Raw genomic sequence first — 26,400 nt, 5'->3', positions numbered from 1 at the left:
ATCAGAAAAAAAATAATAATAATGCAATCTTGGACTCCAATGAGAATGGTTTCTAGAAATAAGAAGGTGATGACTACATCTAGAGCAAGGATTCTTAACCTTTTCTGTGTCCTAAATTTCTTTGGGAGCCAAAACTTCTAGACTCCTCAGAATAATGTTTTTAAGTACATAAAATAAAATGTTTGAATTACAACAAAAAACTAACAACAATGAAATATAGTGATCAAAATGTTTTGAAAATGAGTCAATACAATTAGGTTGAAGGCCCATTATTACATTTTAGGAGAACATTGATAAATTGCATAGTGTCCAAGACTGGCCAACAAGATGTGTGGGTCCTTGATTCTATATATTAGCGTGAGTTTACTTTTGAATGAAATTTTAAAAATCAAATAAAAACCCTAGGCTCATATTTAAAATGAATCATTTATCTTATTTAAGAAAGAGAAATACATTTATTTATTTGATTTCTTGTTAAATCTTCATGCTTTCAGCAAAAGGAATGTCTTTTTTTTTTTTTTTCCCTGAACACTATTCAAGGAGAGATCAGAAATAAAGTTAAATATAACTATAAATTTGAGAATTGGAATGGCTTTCTACCAACAGTAGATTTGATCCTGTTCTGCTTTGGAAAATGGCAAAGGAGTGGGGTTATGATGCTGATAGGCAAAAGGGAATGGAATGGAGGAAGAGAAGAAATGTGATATATAAGATCCATGAGACCACAGATTCAGAAAGTGCAAAGAAACTTAGGAGATCATCCAGGCCAATCCTTTCATTTTACAGCTGAGGAAACTGGGACCCAGAGATGGGAAATTACTTGTTCTAAGTCACACAGATATTAAGTATTAGAGTAGAACTCCAATCCTAAGTGCTCAGGGACTATTTCCACAGTCATGCTAACCCTCCCTACCTAGATCTTAGAAGATGGAGAGAGGAATTAAAAGTCATCAAAATATAAACTGAAATGTTGTTCTAGCTCTCTGACTCTCCCATATCAAGAGGAGACTTTTCTGGACACTCTCCCCTGAGTGTCTCTTCCTAAATCACTCAAATTATCTTTTATTCTTTTATCTTTATATTTGTTACACCCTCCAGGAGAATATAAACTCCTTGAGGTTAGAAACACACTCTCATTCTGTCTTTTTATCTCCTGTACTTAATATAAAGCCTCAAATGATTGTTAGATTAGATGGAAGAACTGAGTATAATTCTAGTTATTTACTTCTTTTAACAAAATTGCAATATTGACTAATATATCACTAATTCTTTCTATATATAGCTCTTACTAAGAGAGGCTATTTTTGTTTTATTAAAAAGAACAAGGAAAATGAATGAGGCTGCATATAAAACAATCCAAGCAAAGCACTCAGCTTGTAATCTTAATCATTTTATTGTTGTTGGGTCAAAGCATTGTTACCATTTAAGCATCTAATAGTTTAGGCATCAAATTCATGGACTCATTGTCCTATCACAGGAATTATACATATATATGAAAAATCCCTATGGGAGCTTACATTCCAGCTATGGTGACAGAATGTGTCTAGAAATAGATGAATAAAAAGAAAAAGAAGAAGAGATAACATTTGCTGAGTGCCAATCAAATGGACCTTTGCTGGGTAGTGCAAGAGAGAATGATTTCTTGGCTTCAGGCTGGAAAATAGGGAAGGGCATCAGGTAAGACTGAGTCAGCTCAAGAGGAGAGTGGCCTTTCTGGGTAACGGGACCTGTAAGCAACAGCCAAGAATGTAGATTGTATGTGTTAGAAGCAAAGCATGATTTAGCCGTGTGGATGAAAGAATAAAGAGAAGTTTCAAGAAGGTGAAAGAAACAAAATTATGGAGAATCTGGAATGCAATCTAAGCCATATTTACATCACCTGACACATTATGAAAAGTCACTGAGAGTGGATAGAGCACCAGCCCTGAATTCAGGAGGACCTGAGTTCAAATCTGAACTCAGACACTTCCTAGCTGTGTGACCCTGGGCAAGTCATTTAACCCCAGCCTCAGGAAAAAAAAAAAAAAAAGAAAGAAAGAAAAGCCACTGAGGATTTTAAAGCAGAGGATAGCATGTGTATGGTAACATTTTGGAGAATGTAATCTAGCAGGGCTATAAGAAAAGGAACTGTTCCTAAGGAGATCCATTGGAATAATCTGCCTTTCTATTATTATTTCATCTCTTATTTCATGCACTGAATATGGCAAAGAGATGGGGCTTATTTGCTGTTCTGTAGGAAGGATATCCCATCTCTATTTCTGCAGAGCTTGTACCTCTCACCTGGAATGCATTTATTTCACATCTTCAGATTTCAGAATCCTTGGGTTCCTTTAAAACATAACTTAATCACTTCATTCTCAACTCCAGCCCATTAGGGGAATACAGGTCTTTCTGGATGTCCCTAATTGTTGGTGAGCCTTACTCTTTAAGTTCCTTTGCATCACTAGATTTCTCTAATGCTGATGGATCACTACTGGGTCAGCACAGGGCCTGGGAATATTGCACCTACTCTCTCTATGCAGCTGTAATGAATTCAATCCCAATGAGAGGAGTTAGGTTCTCTTTTCTCAAATTCTGGTTTTATAAGCTTTTTTCTCTAGTGTTTCCCGGGATAATTATACTCATGTTTTGCTCATCTCCTCTCCCCAAAGGAGTAAAAAATTATTCAATATACATTATGAAAATAATTTACTCCTATACTCAAGAGGAATGCTAAACAAATGACCTTCACAGGTATACAGAGTACCAAAAAAATCCAAGAAAACTCAAAGCACGGTCTGCTCATTAAAATTTCCTGGGAGATCATTAGAACATCATTAGAACAGAAAGATGTTTTCAGCACTACTAAATAGACAGTTTTCCTTTACTTTTACTGGGCACAATGCAATGCTCCTAATACATGTCTACTCCTAAGATGGCAAGGCTTAGGAAAATCTTCTTCTTGTTGGCCATCTTTGCTAATACAGAAGCTTTTCCTGTTGCCAACCCATGCCTGCTGCTGCAAATCAACTACCCCTCTCATTGGACCTTGTAACTAAGAATATTTCAGTATTATAGTGGTCTCTAAGTATGTATATATCCACTTTTGGATACTCTTTGGCCCAAGACGAGGGGGAAGCAAACACAAAAGGGGAAACTTAAACCTAGACTAAAGCTTCCTCAAGAAGGTCGTGTCTTAGATACACTCACAGGAGTAGGGCCAGTTGCCCCACTCTCTACCCAGCTCTTAGAAAACTGTTCACAACAGTCCAGCACAATTTGAAGGTACAAAAGAAGAGAAAAAGTAACTGAGTGAGCTAATTCCTTTTGTACAACTTCTGAGTCTTTAGCTCTTCCAGCTGCACAGTTAATAATATAACTCCTCATCAACTCAAATGGCAAACTTTTTGGTGATGAGTCACACATAGCCAGAAGCAGCCACGCTTCCCTATAGTCACCCAGAATCAGGAATGGCAACTCTGAGTATGCTCATTGTGAATGGTCTCCTCTACATTTCAAATTATTTATGTACTACGCATTTAAGAACTAACTGCCATCCTTAGATTTGTAGTTTTGGAGGGACAAGGATTCTTATCTTAGCTTTTAGGAGTATTGGGGGTTATTGCTTTCTTTGAATTGGATAGTGGAATTGGATCATGTCATGGAGTTCTTAAATGGAGAGAGTTTGAGAGAGACAGACTGAAAGGAAGGAATGGAGATCTTAAGAACTGGACAGCAGTGGTTACAAAAAAGGTCCAATCTTCCTCCCCCATTTGCTCTTTCTAATTACATACACTTTAATTGACTCTGATTGCTTATTTTACCTAAACATTTCTTGTACTGTTTTTCCCCTCTTTTTGAGTTAGAATTAGTTAGAAATAAGTAGACATTTAAATAAGGGGAAAGAACCAAAATCTCTGACTAAAAGGAAAAGTTTTCCTAACTGGGGGCTCTGAGTTATTGTGATTGTGCTACTTATTTTTCATCTAATATAAACTTCATAAAGCAGTAAAAGAAGGGACCGCATAGATCTGCCATATCATTCTATGACCCCAAATAAAAATAAGTGAGCTTATTTTTGTAATGTTTTATAATGGATTAAGTTTTCAGAAATAAATAGAATAGAGAAAGGAGGGCACTGATATGTACTATCTAACAAGGCAATTGGAGACAGGAGTCATTTTGACTTTTCCTATTTGCTTGTTATATGTATGAATTAGAATAAATGATCCATGAGAATAATTTCTGTTTAATTTTTCTCTCTGTATTCTAGATTCCTAGCACAATGCCAGTCTACATAATAGACAAGGCAAGACAAAAAGAAAACACATGTTAATAATTGGTCCTCTTCAAGAACGAAGGATAAACAACTTTGCCAGGTAAAGCAGCTAGATGGTATAATGGATAAAGTGCTAGATCTGAAGTCAGGAAGACCTGAATTTAAATACAGTCTTAGATACCTCCTAGCTGTGTCATGCTGGGCAAATGACTTTTTTTTTTTTCATTCAATTTTCTCCTCTGTAAAATGGGCTAAAGAAGGAAATGGCAAACTATTCTGGCATCTCTGCTAAGAAAATTCCAAATGGGGTCTTGAAGAACTGTACAAAACTGGCGTGACTAAACAACAAAACTGAACTGGTAAAGGAAATGGCAAATTACTCTAGTACCATGAAGAATTGAAAATGACTGAAAAATGACTAAATGGAAATATGTCAGGCACTTTGCTAAGTGTTGCGGTTAGAAATGTAAGCAAAAAGATAAAAAGTTCTTGCCCTCAAGCAGCTTATATTCTAAGGAAGGAAAATATTTAAAAGGAAATTGAAAAGAGAGGAAGAAGATACCCATTTAAGAGCATGATGCTGAAGACCAGAAAGTCAGAAGGAGAATTCCAGGGGAGAATGAAAGTGAGTAGCTTGATCCCTTACATGGGACCTAATGAGGAATTCACCAATGGAACAAGGTGGTTGGCTTTGTCAGTAGGGGGAAGACTAAAGGGGAAGATGGATGATTCAGAGTGAGAAAGTCCCAGATAGTAAAGAAAATTTTAGGTTGATAGGGTCAAAGATCATGCATGAGAAATGTTGGTTGAATTTGAATTTAATTCTTAACAGCGATTTTCTGCTAGTGATCTCAGGCTAGTCTCCCTACTCTCTTCCCCACACTTCAAGCTTATTTCTACCTTATTCCCTTTGCTCATTCTTTTTTTTCCAGTACTCTATTCAGTCTTTTATCTATCTAAATCCTGCCTCACTTTCAAGGCCCAAACCAAATCCCTTGGTATAAAGGAAAGATCCTTGATTTGGACCAAGAGAACCTGGGTTTGAATCCAACACTCACTGCTTACTCCCTGTTCAATCTGGGCAAGTCATTTTATCTCATGGAACCTCAGTTTCCCCACCTATAAAACAAGAGGGTTGAACTAGATAATTTCTGAGTTTCATTTTGGCTCTAAATAGACAATCTTCTAATAATCTTTCTCTAACTTCTTAAAATCTTAATCTTTGCCTTCTTTGGACTCTATTTTCTCTTTATAGTCTAAACCACATAGCTTAGCCTTTACTTATTTCCCAGTTATTTCCCTTTATGGGGGCCCTCCCCCCAACTACATTCATTAGCTGGTAAATTCTGCGGGTGAGAAATGATATTCATCTGTTTTTTTTCTTGCTTGTGATACTTAGCATAGTGCTGAGCACATAGTAAGAGCTTGTTGATGCAAGGAGAATATGAAAAAAAAAATTGGCTAAAATTGCAGCCAGACTGCATTTGGAAACTGCATCATGTCCTGGAGGTCACTATGGGATTATTTATTATACTCCCAGCAGAGCTCATGCTGCTTCTAAAGGGCCCTAATCTACTCTCATGTCATTAGTTATGTTCTGGGAGGGGGGAAACCTGGCTCAATGTGTGTTTATTACTATATTGATTTGTTATTACTTAAGCTATTATTGTATATAATTATGACCTGATTCTACAGTTCTGGGATCAGATTCACATTGTATGCAACTACATGGAGAAACTCGGAGACAGTTACAAAGGATATAAACTTTGGCTTATCTCTGCTGAACTTTCATTGACTTTTCTGGGATGGCAGGCTCAGGCTGTAAATGTTTTACACAAATAAAAAGTAAACAAAGACACTTATGAAATATGTGCTTAGATTATGGACCATTTAAAGGAGGGTACCAGCTTTGATTCTTGGGCTTGTGTAGATCCACGGTAATTTGCTAGAGCCGTGACTGTGGTTGTGCCATTTGAGGATAGTGTGTTTAGATGAATTGGATAATGCTGAGCAGGCAGCTGCTGGAAATCTTGAGGCTCAGGGGTGTGTCGCCATTAGCATTTTAACAGCTTGCAGTTTTACTGGGCTTTCCAAAATTACTCTCCATACCAAGTTAAGACAGGCTCTCCTGGTAGAGAAAACTCAGTTTAGAACTAACATAAGGTTATATTAATTGGTACTCAGTGGCTGGGAAGAGTCACCATGACATCAAATATTCTTGGAAGCTCTGTGGATGTATTGGTTGGTTGGCTGTTATCCTTTGTTCTTGAAGAGGACCAAAATGATATCACTATGTTGGGGCCAAAATGGTCAATTGTAGAGGACCACAGATATTGGGGAGCTCTGAGAAAAGTATACTTGAAGCAAAGATACTTACAGCAGGGTGTTAACTCAATGTGATTAATGAGATGATGGTTTTCTAATTAACATATATTTAGGATTTAGTATGGTGATATAATGGTTCTACAGTTGGCACATGCTCAGGATACTGTAGTGATATAATTGCACTAAGGTATATAAGGGGTAGGAGGATTTAAAATAAGCAGAATCAAGGCAGACTCCAGTGAATGTGTGCTCAAGCTCAAGCTGGCCTGGACATTACAGTCAATGGTAGCTTCTAAGTTGTGTTGAGTATGAGAACATTGAACTATGGGAAGTAACTTTAGTAATATTGTGCCTTCATCCAATGGTCCAATGGAAAGAACTTATAGCAAAAGGACCTTACTATAGCTGTGAGTCTAAAAATAGAGACCTCAGAGATTCATAATCCACCCAAAACTTCTCTTGACTGGGCCACCATCTTTCTCCTAGGTTTACAACCCCAAAATTATTCTTGTCTTTTGGCTGTCCTTAACCTCCTATGTCTAATCAGTTGCCAAGTCCTATTGAATTTTCTTCTAGTACATCTACTCCTTTTTCTCTCTCATATAGGGATTATTCTAGTTCAGACCTTTATTGCCTTTCATCTAACCAATTGCAATAGCCTCCTAATTGAGCTGAATTTCCCTCCTTCCAGGCTTTTGTCTCTTCAATTCATCCTCTCCACCCACCAAATTGTTATTTCTAAACCACAGATTTGGCTATTAAAAAAAAAAAATCTCTTGAGGTTCCTGTTAACTATAGGGCAAAATGTGAATATAATCCAACATCTAAAATCTTTCACAAAATGGTTTCTACTTATTTTTCTAAGGTTATTGTATATTATTCTCACAAACTCTGTTCCAATTAAATTAGGCTTTTTCTTTTTGATTCATGTCCCATTCTTAGGCTTTTGCACAGACTCTCATGTGTATGTAGAATGTACTCTCCTTACTTCTACTTCACATAACCCTAATTCTTTCTTTCAATGTAGATGCAGGTCTATCTCTCACATAAGGCCTTTCATTATATCCTAAATTATTCGTGTTTTCTCCAAGGGCATGCTCACAAATGTTTAATTATAAGCTTTCCAAAAAGGAAAAGAAAAGAAGTACCAATAACATGTTTTTAAATTTAATATTCATATTTTACATGATTTCACAGGTATAAATCTGATTGCTCAACTTCTCAGGACGTGAGGAGAGGGAGGAAAGGGATAGAATTTAGTACCCTAAACTTAAAAAAACTCAAATGATAAAAATTATTTTAACATATAATTAAGAAAAAGTAAAAGAATTATATATTAAACTTAATCTTCTTTATTAATATTTTCTCCATCACTTTCTCATATCTAGATCAATAACAAAACAAGAAATCAAGCCCGGATTTGTAGCTTTTGCCAATATCTGAGATATAAATCTTCACATTGAGAACTTAACAATTAATTAACAATTTGAGCCAACTGAAGATGACTTTAGCAAAACTCTGACTCTCCTCTTCCTGAAATTTGTCTGTATTATTTTGGAAGCACTTTACATTGACTTTTCTGTATCTCCCAATAGAACAGAAGCTCAGTTGGGAAAGGTATTTTTCTACATTGTCTTTATATTCTTTAGTATTTACTCAGTGCTTCTTTATTGTTATTCAGTAGTTTCAGTCATGTCTGACTCTTCATGATCTGATTGGGGGTTTTCTGGGCAAAGATACTGGAGGGAGTTTAATTGGGAGGAACTTTGTGTGTATTTGTAGAATATGATTGTATCACATATAAAAGATGTAATCATGTAAGACAAATAAATGAGAATTGCCAGAGATCAAAAGAACCATAAGCAACTTTAAGATCCAACTATTTACTTTTACAATAACATATATATATATATATATATAGTGTGTGTGTGTGTGTGTGTGCGTGTGTGTGTGTGTATACATATATACACACACACATATAGGCTAAGGGTAGCAAAGTGACTTATGGGACAGCTTATTAGTGGGGGAGAGTCTGGTCTTCTGACTTGGATGAAGGCATAAACAATGTATTTATCAGATTTGTAGATGACATAAAACTGGAAAAGATCAGTAACACACCAGTCAGACTCTAAAGGGATCTTGCCAAGCCTGAGCATTAGGCTTAATTAATCTTATAAAATTAAATTCAACAGGGAAAGAAAACACAAAGTTTTGCTTTTGGATCCAGAAAACAAGCTTCACAAACATAAGATGGGGATTGATGAGGTTGATATGAGTTGCCAGCAGTATGATGTGGCAGTGCTGGCCCAAAGTTAATGCAATCTTGGGTTGCCTTAGGAGGACTATAGCTGTCAGAGACAGAAAGATGAAGATCTGCCAAGAGTATTGGAGCCAGTCCTGGGCACCATACATTAAGAAAGACATTGATAAATTGATAATAAAGGACTTTGAGTTCATAACAGGTGATGACTGGTTGAAGGAACTACACATATTTAGCAAGGAGAAAAGAAGATTTAAGAAAAACATAATAACTGTGTGCAAATATTCAATTGAATATTTCAATTCAAATGAAGGCCCTTCAGGTAGAAGGATCCCACTTACTTTGCTTGATGCCAGAAGGCAGAACCAGGAGTGACAAATGAATGTTGCAGAAATTGGAATTTAGACTTGATGCCAGTTGAAAAAAAAAACTTCCTAATAATTATAATTATCCAAAGTGATATGGCTTGTCTTAAGTGGTGATGGATTATCCAGCTTAGAAGCTTTGAAGCATAGGCTGGGCAAACCACTTGCCAAATATAGTATAGCAGTTATTCCTTTATATATGGTTTTTGAGATCATTCCTAACCACCAGAATCTGAAATTCTGCTCTCCTCTACTTAAAAATAAAAATGTTATTGTACACATTAAAGGTTATATACAAAGAGCATGCATTTTAGCTGCAAATAAATATGGACATTTTCTCTGCATTTATTTTCTGCTTATTCATTTTTTCTTCTTTGAATTTCCATATTCCACCCACTTTAGTCCTCCTCTACCCTGTAGGACTAATCATTCTCCTTAGAATTTTTGTTGAATCACAAAAGCAGGCCCTAATCGCTCCCAGCCTGTGGTACACAATAGAGTAATATGCCAATTTTAACCAGGAAGAACATTCTAAAAGTTCAAGTGAGCATAGAAAATCAGTCCAAGGAATGAATCAGAAAGAATTAAAGAAATGTAATTTGAAGAGAGTAAAACCCAGAACATATTCATCTTTCAATTCATATCCATTAACTACTCTTATTCTAAACAATATCTAGTGATTGTGGTAGTGAAAATACATTTTTTCCCTCCCACTTTTTGCATATTTTGAATTTCACTTACATTGTATGTAGGGTAGAATGAAAAGATGCTGCTTTGTTTGGGTTTTGCTTTTTCCACGGAATGTGCTTTGAGTGTTGAAGAGGGTAAAGGCTTAATTTCTTCTTTTCAGATGAATTTAGGCAGGAATCAACTGTTGTATTTATTCTATTTTTTCCCAGTGAGATATTCTCAAGTATGTATGTGTTGAATGTTATAACATTAAAGAAAGGGAGCAAATTGTCCCCACAATGTACTTTTAAACATAAGATGTGTCTTAACAGAATCGAATACCTAAAGAGTGACAAATCCAGTCATTCTTCTGAATGGTGGTCTATTCATCAGTCAACATATAAACATTAGTTAAGAACCTGCTATGTGCTCTGCACTATACTAAGTGTTGGGATCAAGATAAACATGACATAGTCCCTGCTCTCAAGAAGCTCAGAATTAATTTAAAAACACAAGGTTTTGAGTTAGGGGACAGGAATTTGAATGTCAGTTCTGCTACTTACCTTTGACCTTGGATAAATCATTTAAATTTGCTGTACCTCAGTTTCTTCATATATAAAATGAAGGGCTTGATTAGATGATCATATTCTGTAATCATAGAGGAGTTAGACAAAACCAATATGTTCAGGGTACTTATTTTCCCCAGATTTGTCCATGGGAGTGAAAGGATTCTAATTTCCCTATCACAGCATTATATGCCATATACCTGTCTTTGAAGAGGCAAGTATCAGTGCTAGTCAGAAATACAAGTTTCCTATGCTAACAGGATAGGCAGAAAGAGTTCAAGAATTCAAGTTAGTTTGATATACACTGAGAAATAAGATGAGTTTGAAAGGAATGAAAACCAGAAGAAAAAAAAAAAACAAGAAAATCTGGCCATGATTAAAAGTGAAGTATCACCCAAATGAGAGTTTGCTGTGCTCAGCACATGTTCCAGGAGCATATGTTTGGTTGGCATTTGGTGGCCATAATGCCTTTTGTTTTGTAAGGAGGCATATGTTTCAGAAGAAGCAATTTGTACACTATAACACAGCAATATGATCACCTGTAATAAAAAGGAGTACTTGATATTATCTAATTTAGACATCCTGAAAACAGGATCAGCTAAATTTATAGGAAGACAATCATTGAATAATGATTTATCAAGTCTTCACTGTATGCCAAAAACTATTCCTAAGCATAGGGAGAGAAATGCAAAACAGTTCCTACCCTGGACAAATTTACATTTTAATGAGGAGAGAACATTTCAACAAATAAATAAATTAATAAGATGAATAAAAATAGATAAATAAAATACATAGTAGTTGGACAGCAAAAGAGTAAATAAGTTTTACCTATACAATTCTTCATTAATAAGAAAAGGAAAAAATGACATCATATGATGACTATCCTTTTCACCAAATCTTCATATCACTGGAAAGGTCTTTATAGGTGTTAATAAGGTATTTCTAGGATAATTATTCCCAATCATTATCTCACAATATCCAATAATGTCTTAGATTATCTTAAGAGCTATTATGAAATTCCCAAAACAAAAAGTTTTTTTTCATTAAATCTAAAAATTATATTTATATTGCAGAAGTATTTGAATCAACACCTGTTGATCCTGTGAAGGATCCTATGAATTCTCAAGAGACATGAAACCAATGCAAATGTTCCTGAATAATTTAAGAAAGAAATAAGGATTGTTAAAGAAGAATTTATGGTGTAATCATCAGAAACAATCAGTAGAATATGAAAACTTGAATACACAATGACAAAACTCACTAAAGAAAACAAAAAGAAAATAATGTTTGGAAATTCAATTACTTAGAAGTGAAGGACAAGTGGAGGAAAGGAAACAAAAGCAATAATGCTAAAAGAAAACTTGATTTCAATGTGAGTGAAACATAGCAATCTCTAAGATAGGGGATGGAGAATGAGCTTAAAACTTATAGATCTCCCAGAAAAACACAAATGAAAAACTTGAGCACCACAATGCAAAACAAGAAATTTTTTCCAGAATTTCTGAACAGAAAAAAACAAAATGCATTTGTAAAAAAAAAAAAAAAAGAAAAAACACCCTATACTACAAAAGCCAAGAAAGATAGTAGTGAACTTTAATAATTCCATCAACAAAGCTAAGAAGATTAAAATAATGCAACTGAATTCTGTATTCAGCACAAACCAGAGGAGGGAATGGAATAAAATATTCCAGAAACTAAAGGAGTTTAAGACACAACCTAAAGTGACATATCTTACAAAGTCAAATCTAACAATTAATGGAAAAAGATAGGTTTATTTTTTTTTAAGCACTTGAAGATTTTTTTAGAAAGAAAAGTCAGCCTGAGCAAATTATGTGCTTTGAACTTTTAACAAGAGAAACATAAAAAAGGAAAACAAATCCAGCAATCAAGGAATACATAAATAAATGTCCCAAAAAAACATATTTGCTTAGAAAAACAATAATAGCATTACTGGTACAAAAATGAGAGATCATTAAAAGATTTCTTTTTGTACTTTCTTGCCCTCTTTAATGGGGGAGGGAAGAGAGAAAGAAGAAAATTTGGAATAAAACATAAAAATTACATTAGATTTAAAAAGATAATGTGGTTTAAAGATCTTGGTGATGATCTCTGGAGCATCTCATATGGTCATTTTTCTGATGGGGTGGTAAATAATGAACAACAAATTAAAATAATGGCTAACATTTGTACAATTACTTAGAATTTATAGAATGATTTACATAGATTATCTTATTTGACCCTCATAGCAACCTTGTGAGATAGGTGCTATTTATTATCCCCTTGCTATAGATGGTAAAATTGAATTTAAAGTGGGAATATTCTGAACAAGGCAATTTAAAAATGTGATATGGATGAGAGCTTTCAGTCCAAGATAAGGTAGAAGGCATGTCCATGTACTCATAAGACTTATGGAATGGAAAGGAATAATTGAATCTTTTCAAAATCAGAGAAGAGCTCAGATCATAGAAAGGAATAATTTTCATCAAGGCATTAAAGATTGCCAGCATAACATTCTGACTTTGTGCACCCACCAGGTCAGTATTAAATTTTGCAAAGGTAGAAGATGAGGGTCTTTGTAGAATAAGAAAATGAATAAAGAGCCTGCTGCTTCTTCCCTGAGTCACTAGTTTATGCCTTAATCTTACACGTGGGAATGTAAAACACAAAGCCACTTAACCTTTCTCAACCTTACTCTCTTCACCCATAAAATAGGGATAACATAAACTGCTGTGGCTGACTCATAGGGTTTCTGGGAAAGTAAATATATACATATATATATTATATATGATGTATCCAATGATGATAGAAATTCCAGATGACCAACCTTAACCTTTTTTTTCTTGCCCACTTTGATTTTTTCTGATATTTAAAATGTTTTTCCTCTTTTTAGAGAATAGATTTAAAAAATTTTTCAAAATATATGCAAAGATAGATTTCAACATGTACTCTTGCAAAACCTTGTACTCCACATTTTTCTCCTCTCCCCTCCCCTCCCTAGACAGAAGTAATCTAATATATGCTAAACACATACACTTCTTTTATACATATTTCCACAATTATCATCCTGCACAAGAAAAATCAGATCAAAAAGAACAAAATAGTAAGCAAATAACAACAAAAAAAAGTGAAAATAGATGTTGTCATTCACATCTAGTCCCCATAGTCCTTCTGGATCCAGATCGTTCTGTCCAACACAAGTGTATTGGAATTGGCCCAAATCACCTCATTTTAACCTTAAGCTCTTGAGTACTTCAGCATACCTGATTGCTAACCCACCTTGGCAGGGACAGAGCTACACATCATCTGAGAGGACATGTGGGATTTGCCCATGTAGAAACTTATTGGAGAAAAGAATTCTTTTTGAGAAGAGAGAGTTAATAGGCACTCATCATAAGATCATAGATTTAGAGCCAGAAAGGATCATTGAAAAACAGAAAGGACATAGATGGATGAATAGATGGATGGAAGGATAGATATAGATAGATAAATGGATGAATAGATAGATAGATGGAGGGAGAGATAGATAGATAGATAGATAGATAGATAGATAGATAGATAGATAGATAGATGATAGATGGATGGTTGAATGGATTAGATAGATAAATTACTTGCTAACTGTTCTAAGTGCTCTAAGTGAGAAAGATAAATTCCTGCCTTCAGGGAGCTACAATCCTGAGTGGTAAAAACAGTAGATAAAAGGGAGAAGGAAAAGATTGGTGGTACACGTAAAGTGCCATAGCTTACAGATTGTTGGAAAGTGAGTCACAGTCATCATTCTGGGCAATATAAAGTAAAACCTCACTAATCATCTTGTCTATCCTCCTCCTCACACTTGGAAGTGAGCATTTCTGTCCTTAAAAGTCTGCTCAGACATCCAGGTTGCTGCTGAATTCCACTGTTGCTTCCAGTGAGATGACCCTGTGGCCTGAGCAGCCTGTGGGCTTGTGATTATAGCTCCCAATGTATCCCAGTATATTTCCCACAGGATGTTGAGATAGGTAGAAATGGGAAATTGGCATGGTGATGTCTTGATTCTTGTGTAAATTGGATTCAAGTGAGTCAGTGTTGTACAAAGCCATTGCCCTGACTCTCTCTTTCAAAGTCAACATTGTCTAGTGATAGGGAACAGTCAAGACAATTGATGATGACTCAAGATTCAGACTTTGCCTTCACACTCCACAACACTCATTTCCTTGTCTTTGTGGTCCTTGGAACAAATTGTTCTCATCCACCCATTCCACCAGGAGAAGTCTTCACATGCTTGGGGTAGATGACAAATAGAGATAGATAGATAGATACATAGATGGAAGGATGGATGGATGGATGGATACATAGATGGATGGAGAGAGGGGGGATAGATAGAGACAGATATATGGAGAAAGATTGATAGATGGAGAGATGGAGAGAGATAAATGGATGGATGGATGGATGGCTAAATAGATACATAGATACAAAAATGGAGACATGGATAGATAAATGGATAGATGGATGGACAAATGTAATGAGCTGTTGTCTCCAGAAGCTGCCGATCACTCTCTGGGAAGAGATCTGCTGTGTCAACTCAAATCTCTTGGACAGATTCTTCTTCCTGTAGAGAACCGTTGTCTCTTAACTCTTGTCCAGAGAAGTGACTTCCCTTCCTGCAGAGAACCCCGTCAAGCTGATGTAGTGCAAAGACTTCTCCTATTTCTGGAGTGCTGTCCTCTTTTATCCTCCCAGAGAATGGGCGTGGGATAATGCAAGGGCTTCTGGGAAGAACCACTTCAACCAATGAGCTTGCTCCTCCCAAGCATGCAAGCTCTTCCTTAGGAATTCACAAGTCAAACTACAGGAAAGGTAGTTCGGAGCTAGAGAATTGTTAAGTACCAACTTAGCATTTAGTAAAAACCTAATATCTCATTATCTCATTAGCACTTGGTAAGAACCTAACAGACAAATAGATCAATTGATAGATAAATTATTTAATAACTGTTCTAAGTGCTGATGATACAAATGAGCAAGATAATTCCTGCCTTCAAGGAGTGTACATCCTTAGTGAGAAAGACAGTAGATAAAATGGAGATGAAAAGATTGGTAGGAAGGAGAATACATGAAGGGTTTGAGACCCCTTGTTTACCCTCAATCTGGTTTAACTTTTCTGCTGAATGGTTTACTGGGGTGTAGCTGCTATGAGTGCTACAGCTTCTTGGAACTACAGGTGAGAGTTAGATAGATCAGGTGAACATTGAAGGTAGAAAACAGCTTTGTAAAGGGCTTGTCAGGCCTCACCTGGAGGTACTAGTCTTCCCTGAACACAGAACTTTAGAATCGATTTGAGACATAGAAGGCACAGGATCACTCAGCATGGCTGCTCTCTCAAATGCTGTGCTCTATGAGCAAAACAGAATTGAATTAATTCAGCAGAAGTGTGAGATGTGCACAGAGAATCTGCTCTAAATGTTCATAGGGACTATTTGTGTCCCGCCTGTGGCAGAGCATTCCAAGCTCATATTGGTCTGATCAGCTGCAATCAGACACATTAACTTGAGTCTAACATAGTGATGTCATTTTTTTCCTCTTCAAAAATAAAGGACAAAAATCAAGATAGAGGTGGAGATGATGTTCTCAGTGGAGAAGGTATTGAGGGTATAAGAGATGGCCAGGATGCATGCATTAAGTCCAATCTCTTTTCCCCCATTTTATGGATGTGAAAACTGAGGCACAGAGAAGCTGTGACTTGCTCAGGTCAAGCCATTAGTAAGTGCCTGAGATGGTATTTGCATCTATGTCTTCAGGATTAAAGACCAGCACAGTATCCTCTGCATTACACAGTAGCTATTTCATCCTGAACATATTGCCTCTTCTTACCAGATAACCTCAGAGAAATCAAGAGGATTTTTGATGACCATGAAATTTTCAGCTCAAATAAAGGCTTCGAGGGGCTTCCTTTTCTTTGGACTCTTCTCAGTTTCCTCAGACAGGGTTTTTGTTTATCGGATCTGGCTCCAACTGAGGTATTTGGTTGTAAAATAAACCATTCCAAAGGGGACCTGAGGTTGGTTTGGATCACAGGCAGGCTGTATTTCCAGGATTGATGTGGATGAAGAATGGCCTTGGTGTTCCCTTTGTTGTTGTGTCACCATATTTCAAAGGTGGCCTTGGCCAGCAGCATTCTCCTTCCTGGCAACATTGAACTCTGCCCCTGATATTTTTCTGGGATAGTAGGTACGCAGTTCTAACACGCTTGCTCTTAGATCTGTCTGAAAAGATTGTTGATATTGCCTTCAAAAAGGTATTCTCCTATTAAATAGGGTGAGTGGTGAGGGTGATTGTTGGTCTCTTCTTTCACTTCTGGAATGTCTATTTCATGGTTCCTATCCACCAGAAGAAAATTCTTGTTATATTCATGAACACAGTTATTAGAGTCAGAGGCTATATCATATCCTATGTCTATATCTGTAACTTTATGCATCTACATCTTAGATCTAAATAGAGGACAGGTAGATATAACATAAATAATAATATGGATAGTTAGGTTGTACAGTAGATAGAGTGTTGGACTTCCTGAGTTCAAGCCCTGACTCAGAAACTAGTTGCATCCCATAATTAATTTCTTAGCCTTTGTTTTCTTGTGGGCAAATAATAGCACTTTTCTCATATGTTTGTTTTGAGGATCAAATAATAGATTTAAAATATTTTAGAAACCTTAAATTATTATGTAAATATTAGCCATAGTTGATATTTATTGGTTTCATTACATTACCTTGAAAACCCCAAATATTGTTACAACCTGAGGAGTCATCGAAATAGGACAGAGTCTGATTTGAAGAGATAAACTATGTCTTTCTGTTAATCAGCTTGTTTATAAAAATCTCTCTGTAAAACAGAACCATTTCTAACCGCATAGAAATGATGCCCATGAAGATTGGCCAGCTTGATATGATTTGGTGCATGGGAACTTAGTGAATAGATTGAGCTGTCATCCAAATAGATCCCAATGTTCTTGGAAGACAAGTTAATAAACTGTTAGAAAGTAAATAAAGGAATGAAAAAACATTTATGGTGCTTATCATGTGCCAAACACTGGAGGTACAAATAAAAAAAGGAGAGCTTTCATGTTCCTCTCATTCTATAATTAGGGGAAATTAGTCTTAAAGGAAAGAGGAGTTGTAGGGTAAATGGAAAGGCCTGAAAATCCTTTGTGTCCAATAAGAATCAGATGACAAGGCCTAAAAATATTTATCTAGGGTGCACTGGTGAGTCTGCCTACAGGGGACAGAGAGCCTCGAGGACTCTGACCCACCATCACTAGGAAGAGGCGAGTGGGACAAGAATTCTGGATGCCCTCAGAATTGTCCTAGAGTCACACACTGGGTCATGACTTGATTATTAAAGCAAATTTAGCTTTTAAATTGGCAAATCCTATAAATCCCGGCTTTATTGTTTTATTGATTTCTAGATAAGAAATTGGTGGAGAAATGTTAATAATACATAATGAACTTAAAATTATGTTATGCATATGTTTATTTTTTTCTAACAAGCCAGGTGGTAAATATTTACTAGCATACCCCTGGTTTCTTCAGGAGAATGAGGAGGAGAACATGTTGAACAAGAAAGGTAAAAGAGAAGGGGTTTCTGGGAAGATCTGATCTGAACAGGCCAGTAAAAGGTGAAGAATGGACCTAATTGATGTCGACTCCAGCTGGAGTTCTTCAGTTGCTATAGATGGGCTCTGAGACAGCCCAAGGTAGAAGAGAGAGGAAGGCAGCCTTATTTGGTGACAGCTCTGGAATATAATAATCGGAACGACATAATATTCTTACTTAGGAGCAGCTAAGTGATGTTGAAGTGGATAAAGTATGGAATCTGGAGTCAGGAATACTCATCATTATGAATTCAAATCCAGCCTCAGACAATTACCAGCTTTATGTGACCCAAGGCAAATGACTCAATTTCATTTGCCTCAGTTTTCTTATCCACAAAATGAGCTGGAGAAGGAAATGACAAATGACTATAGGTTCTTTGTTAAGAAAACCTCCCAAAGAGTCATAAAGAGTCAGGCATAAATGAAACAACTTACCAATAACAACAAACCTTTATGCTGTCCAAAGTCTGTATGGAGCCCCACCTTCCATTTTATCCTCAGTGGATGCAGAATAGTTTGTATCCTCTATGGAGGAAATAGAGGTCTGGCTTAAGTGGTTCAAGAGGCCGGTAATGAAAGGAAGTTCATAAGTACCACTTCATACTGTGGAAAATCTTATATGATATTTTGTCATGTATTTTTTATATACATAATCTTATACATATACATAAACACACACACATATATATGTGTATATATATACATATATATGTATATATATATACATATATATATACATACACACATATACACTAAATGTTAGAGGACATGAATCCTTTTGGGAGCAGAAAAATTCTTTTGGAATTTTTGAGTTGAGTCTTGAAATATGGCAGAAAACCCAAGAGGTACAGTTGAACAAGGGGAACATTTTAGGCACAGCCATTACAAAACCATGGAGTTGGGAACTGGAGTGTTGTGCTCTAGAAACAATTAGACAAGTGACACTGGATTTAAAATGTACATAGAAGGGTCTAAGGTATAGGAAGAATGCAAACATAGGTGTGGGACAGAGCACAAAGAGCATTAAATGACAAAGAAAAGTCTTTATATTTGATCATGGAGGTATCGGGGTGGTATTATAGGGAGTGATGACATAGAAAGATGATCGATGACATAGAAAGATTAATGATTTAGAAAAATTATTTTGGAAGGTAATTGGAAGGTGGATTGGAATGAAGAGAAAGTTAAGGAAGGGAAAATTAATCTTATGGTTCTTGTAATAGTTTAGGCAAGAAATGATGAGGATTTAACTAATGGTACTGTGAGTGGACAAAAAAGAATCTATATGAGAGACTCCAGAAAACCAACCAGAAAATTATAAGAAGCCACATTGCAGAGGGTTTAGAAATAATTTAGCTATAGAATAATTTTAGCTAAGAGAAGAGAAATATTAAATAGTATTCATTAGATTAAAAGAGTTTTTTTAATTATGGGAAAAATACAGGGGGTAAAGAAAGAGCCAATAGATAGGAAAAAAAACAGGTTTAGAAAAAGTGGAAATTAAAGGAGGCACCTTCTAGAAAACATGGGAGACAATGGATTCAAATGTGCATGTGCATGAGTTTTCTTTGGCAAGGAGAAAGTTCACATTTTTTTTCTTTCCACAGAAGAATGAAGTAGGAGAGAGTGGGGGCAGATATCTGAGTCAAATGAGATGAGGGGGAAGAGTGAAAAGGGAGCTTTGAGCAAATTACCTCAATTTTTTCAATGAAGTTGGACTTGAGATCCTCAGATGAAATGATGGGTAGAGGAAAGAATGGTGGGGAGCTTGAAAAAAGAAGAAAACATTTGGAATAGCCATTGTGACAATTAGTAACATGATTAGCAAGAATAAAGGAATGATTCTTTTTTTTTTCCTTTTCATTTAAAAAATTATTAAAGTTTTTTTTATTGACAAAACATCATATGCATGGGTAATTTTTCAACATTGATCCTTGAAAAACCTTTTGTTCCAAATGATCCTCTCCTTCCCCTCACCCCCTCCTCTAGATGGCACATATTAATACATATTAAGATTATTAATATATATGTTAAATCCAATATATGTATATATATGCATATATACATATGTGTATATATATATATATATATATATATTTATACAGTTATTTTGCTGCACAAGAAAATCAGATCAAGAAGGAGAAAAATGAGAAAGAAAAGAAAATGCAAGCAAACAACAAGAGAAAGAGTAAAAATGATATATTGTGGTCCACATTCAGTAAAGGATTGAATCTTTATAGCAAAGGCTTAGTTCTGATTTTGTAATGTAAAGTTCTAGCGCAGTTTAGTGATATTCTCCATCTTTGTTGAGCATCATGTAAAGAGAAGCAAACTCCAGTTGGAGTTGGGCAGTGTGTAATCAGCAATTAGATAAGGAGGGAAGGGGTTTGAGAAAAGAGAAGGTGTTGAATTGAAGTGGTTTCCCTCAATTCAAAGAAGGGATAAGGAAGAGAGGAAAATATAGTAAAAGCAGAAATGATTGCCTAGGAAAGAACTGATGGGGCATGGAACAAAGGTCATGGCAAGGTTAAAGAACAAGGTTTGTAGTTGCAAGACACAGAAAAATTGGAAGATGAAATATAATCAGATAAGGGAATTTCAGATTTCATGCAAGTAAAGGTAGAACAATTGTGAGTGATGGCAAGGTCAAAAGGGCTTGATCATCCCTCTGTGTAGGTAAGGTACAGAGAAGAGAGTCATGGGAATTTAATAGATTGGGAGATGAGGAAGTTGGAATATTTGAGAAAGCATTAATATACAGGTTTAAGTCACCTACTATGAAGACAAGAGTTGAGGTGGAGAGACTTTAAGAAGGGCACCAGTCTCATTAAGGAAGGAAAGATAATACCCTAGGGGTTGATAGGGCCATTGGGTTGAAGACAGGGTAATACATTGATGCAATATGGGCAGAACCAAGATGGCAGAGTATCAGTGAAAGTTAGAGAGAGCTCCCTCTTCTTACCAAAAAACCCCAACAATATTCTTACAAATAGATCCTGAGAAGTAATTTTTTTTTTTTCCAACTCATGTTGGGATATGGAGACAGAGAGATTTGTGGATGCTGGGGACCAAGTCTGACCAGAAGAGTGCAAGGAGAAATGTATCAGGGAAATTAGAAATAAAAAAGATAAGGCCCTAAAGTTGTACAGAGTGCAGACTTAGAACCAAGAATAACTTATCTAGCAAAACTGAGTATATTCTAACAGAAGAAAAAAATGAATCTTTAATGAGATGACTTCCAAGTGTTCCTGATGAAAAGACCACAGTTGCATAGAAACTTTGAAGTGCAAATACTGAAGTCAAGTGAAACATTAAAAGATAAACATGAATGAACAATGATAAAGGACTAAACCGACAATCTGCTTAAATTCTAAGATGGGAAGATGATACACACATCTCCATATCATCCTCAGGGGTCATACAAAGAGTCTAATTAGGCCAAAATCCAGGAGTGTTTCTATTGTGTCTTGATTATAAAAAATTGTCATGGGAGAAGGAAGAGGAAAGTTAGAGAAAATTATCTCACATAATATGGGTGTGAAATAGAAGTTTATATAAACAAGGAGAGAGATGTGGGGGAAGAGGGTGATCTTTAAACCTCACTATATTATCTGGACTGGTCAGAGGAGAAAAGACTATGCACCCATACCCATCCACCTGTTTCTCTTTCTCTCTCTCTCTCTCTCTCTCTCTCTCTCTCTCTCTCTCTCTCTCTCTCTCTCTCTCTCTCTCTCACACACACACACACACACACACACACACACACACACACACATACACACACACACACACACTTATTCACTTCCACATACACAGTAGGACTTATAAATAAATTTCACTCATCAGAACAGAAGAGAAAGAGAAGGAAAATATTATCTATATGACCCTGGAAAAGTCATTTAACCTCTTGGTATTTTAGGCAGCTAAGACTGTAAATTGCAAAAAAAAAAATAAAATCCTGGTTTATTCACACTTGTAGAGAATTTCTTCTTCTGGGAGCTTCCAATATCAGTGAAATCTCAAGTCTAGTTCCTCTTCCTATTCAACTTTTTAAAATTACCATTATGAAACACCCATGCAGAAGAATGATGTGCCATTGAGCTTTGTCATAGTTGAGAGACTTTCCTGAGCCGTGAATCACAGTTCATATCTTGCTTAAATTGGTGACTTTATTCCCAAGCTAGCGGATCAGGAACAGACAGGTCTAGAACAAGAAGGCAAGCAGCTTCTCTGTACATTCTGCAAGTTTCCTAAAGTAATTAGGTAATGATAATGAGAACTAATATTTAAATAGCATACTTATAAAGCATTTCCCATGTATTATTTCATTTGATCCTCATGAGAACTCTGTGGTACATACTTTCTTCTGTTATTTTAGTTGTGTCCAACTCTTTGTGACACTAATTTGGGGTTTTCTTGGTAGAGATACCAGAATGGCTTGCCATCTCCTTCTCCAGCTCATTTTTGCAGCTGAGGAAACTGAGGCAAACAGGGTGAAATGGCATGTCCAGGATCATATAGCTAGTAAATGTCTAAGGCCAGATTTGAACACAAGACTTCCTGACTTCAGACTTGGTGCTGTATTCATTGCATTAGCCAGCTACCTCCAAGGTACAAGGATCCCTCTTTTATAGATAAGTAAAGTGAGTCTAAACAGTTAAATGACTTGTTCAGAGCAAATAGCTGATAGAATAGGATTTGAGCTCAAATCTTCCAGACTCCAAGTCCCACACTATGTCCACCCTTCCAGAAGAAGGAAATAAACATTTATTTTGTATGTGCCGCTATCTATCTATCTATCTATCTATCTATCTATCTATCTATCTATCTATCTATCTATCTATCTATCTAATCTATCTATCTCTTCTGTTTATCTATCTATCTATCTATCATCTATATATCTATCTATTTATATTATACACACACACACAAACACACACATCTAGCACTGTGTTAAGAACTTTGCATATGTGATGTCACTTGATCATCACAAAGATCCTCTCAAGTAGGTTCTATTATGATTCTCACTTTACAGCTAAGGAAATTGAAGTAGACAAAGGTTAAATTACTTGCCTAGATTATAATATATTAATTTTATGGAATATTATTGTTTATAAGAAATGATCAGCAGGGTGATTTCAGAAAGGCCTGGAGAGATTTATATGAACTGAAGGTAAGTGAATTGAGTAGAACTAGGAGATCATGTACACAGCAACAAGAAGATTATTAACTGTAATGTTCTTGGCTCTTTTCAATTATGAGATGATTCAGACCAATTCCAATATACTTGTGATAGAGAGAGCTGTCCACATCCAGAAAGGAGACTGAATGTAAATTACACCATAGTACTTTCACTCTTATTATTATGGTTTGCTTGCATTTTGTTTTCTTTCTCATTTTTTTCTTTTTTGATCTGATTTTTCTTATGCAGTATGATAAATGGGGAAATATGTATAGAAGAGCTGCATATATTTAACATGTATTGAATTTCTTCCTGTCTGGGGAGGGAAGTGAGGGGAAGAGAGGGAGAAAATTTTGGAACACAAGGATTTGCAAGGGTGAACATTGAAAACTTATCTTTGCCTTTGTATTTTGAAAATAATAAAGCTCTTATTTAAAAAAAAATACTTGCCTAGGGCTACACAGCTAAAAGTATTTGAAACCCACAGTGCCATTTAATTACCAGAAGCTGTGGACTCTGGTGTTTGCTTATAGAATCAGGAGTTTTTCTCCTCGAAGCTTTTCTCCTCCCAGCACTAAAAATGGATATTCCTAAGTGGATCAATTCTACTGAGGCTTTCAAGGCCATGCCCTTCTCTTTAACTTTGGTCAGTTCTATCTAAGTTTAGCACAGGCTACAGGATCTGTTCAACATTTTCCTTGAATCATCAAGGGAGCAGTTCAGATCTCTCCTGATGGAGAATATGATGGTCAGTAACTGATAATTCTTCTTGCTCAAGTACCTAGAAGATTTAGTCCAGGAAAGAATGATGGCATCTAGTTAGAAACATTTCTCCTTGAGGCAGTCGTCTGCCAAGTAGTATCTGCCAAGACAACATGAGCTCCAATAAAGCTGGATTTGGAGCCCAAGAGAAAGGAATTAGGTCATCAGTGAACTCATCAAGCTGGGTTAAGACATCAAGGACACCCAGGACACCCAACCATACATGAATAAAATCTGTGGGATACTAAGAGTTGAGGTTAAGCAATCTAGAACAGAGAAATACAGCTTACTTGACTGCTAAAGCTATTCATTGGACTGTGTCAACTTTCCAATCCATTTTTCAAGGATGTGAGCATTCACTTGGCTTTTCTGATACAAGCTAACTTCTTAAACAACAGCAGATTTTGTGGTTCTTCCATAATATTTATGACTATTTATTTAACTGAGTTATGTGCAATAAGCTCATGAATATGGTTTCCTTTTCAAAGAGAATTGAATATTTTTGTTTTTCTTTATATGTGTGGTACATAGTAAGTGTTTAATAAGTGCTTGTTGATTGATTACTTGCAAGGGTAAAGCTCATTTGCAAATATACATTTAACTTCCCAGAAGTCATTACACATAGTATTCAGTTCAATGAATGATTTACTGGGATGTTTCATTGCAATGATGTTTATAGCATTCCAGTACCAGATTTAGAGAAAGCCCTTGCCAGAGGGCCAGGCGACAAGAGTGCCCTCAGGGTGGTGCTGGAAATAATCATTCTGGTGAACTAAGATGACCCGTGGGCAGATACTGGTGTTCTGCAGAGATGTTGCATGTGGCAAGTATTGTGCCAACATATTTGCCAGAAAATTGCCCAAAGGAGAAAATTCAGGCAGCCCACGAGTCATAGATATAGACATCTTCTTTTCTTTTGTAGTTATAGCATATTTGCAAGAGTTTGGCAATAAATTTTTAAGTGGATCTGGGAAGCAGAGTAGTCAACCTAGCCCTAATATAATCTGACATTAAGAAAATCTCCAGTTGACATCAGATCAATTGGGGTGGGGCGGGCAATTAAAAAGCAAGAGCCAAAATGTTATTAGGGCTCATGGAGTCCTGCATAAAAAGAAAAGGAAAAAAAGAAAGTCTAAGAGAATACACAGAAGGAAGGACATGCAGAATTTTCTGTAAAGATGATAGAAATGACTGAAAAAGAATCTTGTGCATGTCACGTGGAATTGTGTTATACAGATACCAATCATGTAATGGCAAGTAAAAGCATTACTGAACCATTTAAAACATCATGGAAGAGATGCCACAGGACAGAAGTAGGACATATATACCAATTTGCAAAAAAAAAAAAAAAAAAAAGGGGGTTTGTAAACTTGTTCATCACCTTAAATTTTTTTCATATGTATAATTCAAAGGATATTAGTCAAAATCTAAAGTGAAAAAAATGAAGCACAAAGCTTCATTTTATTTAATAATTAATTTTTGATTAATAATAGGGTATGCCAGATTCCCTCTCCCTCTTCCTCTCTCCTTCTTTCTTTCCCTCCCTCCCTCATTCCTCATCCTCCTCCCTCTTTTTCTTCCTTCTTTCCTTCTTCTTCCTTCTTCTTTTTTCTTCCTTCTTTTCTCTCTTTCCCCCTTCTCCCCCTCTCTCTCTCCCTCTCTCTCTCTCTCTCTCTCTCTCTCTCTCTCTCTCTCTCTCTCTCTCTCTCTCTCTCTCTCTCTCTCTCTCTCTCTCTCTCTCTCTCTCTCTCTCTCTCTCTCTCTCCCCTTTCCCCTCTCTCCCTCCCTCCCTCTCCCCCCCCCAGCTTTCTAGGTGAAGAAATCAAGAGAAAGTCATAAATATTTTTAACATCTATTTCTAAAACTTTTCTTGGAGAAATTTTAGAAAAGACTATTATATCTTTAAGAACCAAATGGAATGACAGTTTAAATTTTACTTGACAGTTTAAAGTGACTTTGGCAACTATTACTCAGATATTTCTGTCAGTAAAAGTGTTTGTGTGGGGGCGTTATTTTTGATGTATGAAAGTAAAACATAGAGTATACAGAAGGTGAAAAGAGACTGTTATTTTATGAAAAAATATTTTTAAAACAATTGGATGATAAGCCTGTGAGAAAATAAGTTATATTGTACTGTGAAACTACTTGTAATTATCTGTAATAGCTTAAAAGACAATGAAGAAAAAAAAAAATAATTCCCCAATAGACCTAATTTACCTGTTATCTTGTGAAATATTAAAAGTATTTTTGAGATACTAATTTATATCTTCAGAATACTGAATGATAGAATTTTCTTTTTAGAAGTGAAGAAAGCTAACTTGCCTGTATAATAAAGTATTTGGCTCTGATCTTTTGTACAGTTAAATATTATAAATACATATCTATATCT

The 26,400-nt window shown here is 35.9% G+C and overlaps 1 long non-coding RNA gene across 8 annotated transcripts in view; it reads left to right on the top strand.

Moving 5' to 3' along the window:
- LOC141551936 (uncharacterized) overlaps positions 1-26,400 on the top strand; it is a 484,713-nt gene that overhangs the window by 405,087 nt on the left and 53,226 nt on the right. For 3 of the 8 annotated variants that reach the window (XR_012485014.1, XR_012485015.1, XR_012485013.1), the window contains one exon: positions 4,253-4,358. The exons of the other annotated variants lie outside the window; for them this stretch is intronic. This is a non-coding gene — a long non-coding RNA (uncharacterized LOC141551936). The remainder of the gene's footprint in view (positions 1-4,252; positions 4,359-26,400) is intronic. 8 annotated transcript variants of the gene reach the window in all.

Source organism: Sminthopsis crassicaudata, chromosome 1, assembly GCF_048593235.1.
Source record: "Sminthopsis crassicaudata isolate SCR6 chromosome 1, ASM4859323v1, whole genome shotgun sequence".
Lineage (NCBI taxonomy): Eukaryota > Metazoa > Chordata > Mammalia > Dasyuromorphia > Dasyuridae > Sminthopsis > Sminthopsis crassicaudata.
This window is presented reverse-complemented; position numbering and strand designations above follow the sequence as displayed.